This window comes from Gavialis gangeticus, unplaced genomic scaffold (genome assembly GCF_001723915.1).
Source record: "Gavialis gangeticus isolate Ggan-Ray unplaced genomic scaffold, GavGan_comp1, whole genome shotgun sequence".
Classification (NCBI taxonomy): domain Eukaryota; kingdom Metazoa; phylum Chordata; order Crocodylia; family Gavialidae; genus Gavialis; species Gavialis gangeticus.
In genome coordinates, this window is record NW_017728998.1 from 11,051,078 (window position 1) to 11,053,902 (window position 2,825).

Below are 2,825 nucleotides of genomic sequence, written 5' to 3' on the forward strand. Positions count from 1 at the left end.
TCGTTCCTCCAGAAATTTACCCCTGCTCATCCAGCTGTACCGCATGCCAGCTTTATTTAGGATGGATTGAAAGCTGAACTGCTTTTCATTTCGCATTTCAACACTTTTGTTTTTCTGCCCCACCAAGTCATAAGGCATCTAAAAATAACAATTTAAAAAAGATGTTGGTACCTCAAAAAAAATGATTACCTGGAATTCAGATTAAGATGCAGGCTAAAGTTTGGATTGGTTCTTATTTTATCCAACCCCAATTGCTTGCTTCTGGTTGCTATGAAAGTGGCTTAATTTAATCAAATGCCAGGGTAGCTGTAACGGGTTATCAAGAGCTTGCTTATCTCTCCTCATGTCAGAATGGGTCTTTCGAAGAATGTAAAATAATTGGTGAAATAAATGAGAAATAGGAATAATCTTGCAAAGAAGATAGCCATAGGATACTCATGTAAACAGTGAGGGGTAAAAAAAATCAAAATGGACAGTTTTTTAGAAGTATATTTCAATAAAATTATATTAACTGAGTTAGCTTGTAAGTCTCAAATTTTACATACTTAAAAATAATTATTCTAACCTGCCAGGAGAGGAGAAAATATGATCCGAAGAGTGGTTTTTGTGCACATCAAATATACTTTCCATCAAAACCAAAGTTTTATTAACTTTATAATGGCGTGCGATATACATCTGCAGTTCAATCATGTTGCCTTAATTTGTTTCTATAAGTGATAAGATGCAGCCTGATGTAGACTGACAGACCATGGTGTACACGATGCACATGTATCGAGCTGAAACACAAAGACAAACAGCTCCAAATGAAGAGTAGGAAATCATGAACCAATACAGGTCCTGTGTCCGTCAGGGAGAGAGGAGATTTAAGGTGGCACATGTTCCCCTTGTAAACAAATAGGTAGTGATATGAGTCAAACACTATAGCCAAGGACTCAACAAGACAACATAACTCATAATGTTCACAAACCTAATGTTGTGTCTCTTCCTTCCTGTGTTTCTGTTGTTGTTGGGGTTTTTTTTGTTTTGTTTTGTTTTGTTTTGTTTTTGTTCTTATTTACAATCTTTTTTGGGTTCTCTTTTAATACATAATAGAAAATAGTGTGTCAAAGTATCCAGACTAAAAACTGTTAACAGCAATTAAGTCTGCACAGTTCACTGCTCTTTACTCGGTTCTCCGAATGCAGAGATGGACATAAGTGCAGTTGTGCTAATGTGATTGCTACTGCAGGTAAATCTATTGTTGACTTTTTATCTAGATAAAAAGTATCCGCAATAGTGGTGGTGAATTTAAATGGGCTGAGGACCCAAATTCTTCTTCTTGGTAAAAGGAAAGGGACTTCCATTTTTCAAGAAGCTTTGGGAGAAGCTATTGTTCTGTTTCCCAGACACATTATTTATTGTCAATGTTAGTAAGAACTTCGTAGGGCTCAAAGTGATTGGTAAGAGAGACGTGGCATTTTGGCATGAATTGAATGATCAGACGCTGCTCCTTATAGTGGTGTGCCACATAGGGAACGGAGATGTATAAAACGGCGCGCACACAAAAATCCAGCTTTGCTGCTCATTAAGCAATAGGCATTACCCCTTCAAAAAGATCTGATGTCGTCTGGACCAGATTGCCATGATATTAAGCACCTGACTTTCACTCTTAGGAAACACTTGACCAGTATTCAGGAGCTTCCTTTTTTTTAGCACTTACATGGATTTGGGGTTCAGGGAGAAGCAAAATTCAAGGCTCGAGGCAGTGGTGTGGTTCCCGGAGGCTAGAGCAAGGTAGCTGTTCTGAGCAAGTGGCATTTCCCCCTAGCCGTGTCTGTCTGGGAACCCACTGTTACAAGAATGTTTTTCTGGCTTAGAAACAGTGGCCGTTCACACATATCTTAAAGAAGAGCGACCACTGAATTTTCTCATTTTGTGATCTCCTGCATTGACCTGATAGAGCAGAAAGATGAACTGGATAAGCACTGTGTCTGGTTCATGTTTCTATAGACCGTGCAGGATGATCAGTCAGCCAGAAAGAGCCGCTTTCCTTTTTACACCAGTGCCATTGGAAATGCTGAGCATGTTCAGTGTCATTTGCTTTTTATCATCACAGTGAGCAACACATTGTACCAGCCTGATCCAAAGCTAGGCTATACCAATGAATAGACTTCTATTGACTTCAATGGGTTTTGGATCAGGTCCTATAAGACCAGGGAAACAAAGCAGCAAACTGCACAGAGTTTCAGAAGTGGTCCTTAAAGCCAGGATGCAAATACCACAGGGCAAAACTTTGTGGTTATAAACCTGGTTTAATGCCCTCAGCTTCCAAGCTGAACTGTAGTTTGACTCGCTGAGAAAAAATCATGAGTCACCATAAGGGGAAGTTGTGCGCATGTTGTGAAACGCTGTAATGAGCCCTTAACTTCAGTATGTTATAAAGCTCGACTGTTTCAGTAGCCAGTAATCCTGTACTAATCCCAGAGAATAAAAGCAAGGAAAGGTGAACAGAGCCTTCTGGGCTAAATTATGCCTCTGGGACACATGACAATCCAGGGACCAGGAGGAAAGTTATATTAACAGGGTAGATGCATTGTGGGGATGAGCATTGTGCCTATATAGAGCAAAGCGTCTACTGGATAGTGTGTGCTGGACCCGTACTACAGCCTGTGTTCTTCTAAGGCCCTGCTGAATGGGCAGGAAAGGAAGTACGCCTATGACCAGTCAACCCTCTCAGCCACAGGTGCAGCATGTCAAAGGCTAACCGGTTTAGAAAATCACTGAGAACTAACTTCTCTTTGAAGCCTTTAAAACCTCCTTTTGGTTTCCATGCATCCTTACCAGGG

The 2,825-nt window shown here is 40.4% G+C and overlaps 1 long non-coding RNA gene across 1 annotated transcript in view; it reads right to left on the reverse strand.

Annotated features, from left to right (window-relative positions):
* LOC109289481 overlaps positions 1–1,970 on the reverse strand; it is a 50,382-nt gene extending 48,412 nt beyond the window's left edge. Inside the window, exon 1 of the long non-coding RNA XR_002095385.1 lies at positions 1,700–1,970. This is a non-coding gene — a long non-coding RNA (uncharacterized LOC109289481). The remainder of the gene's footprint in view (positions 1–1,699) is intronic.
* Between the last annotated feature and the right edge of the window lie 855 nt (positions 1,971–2,825).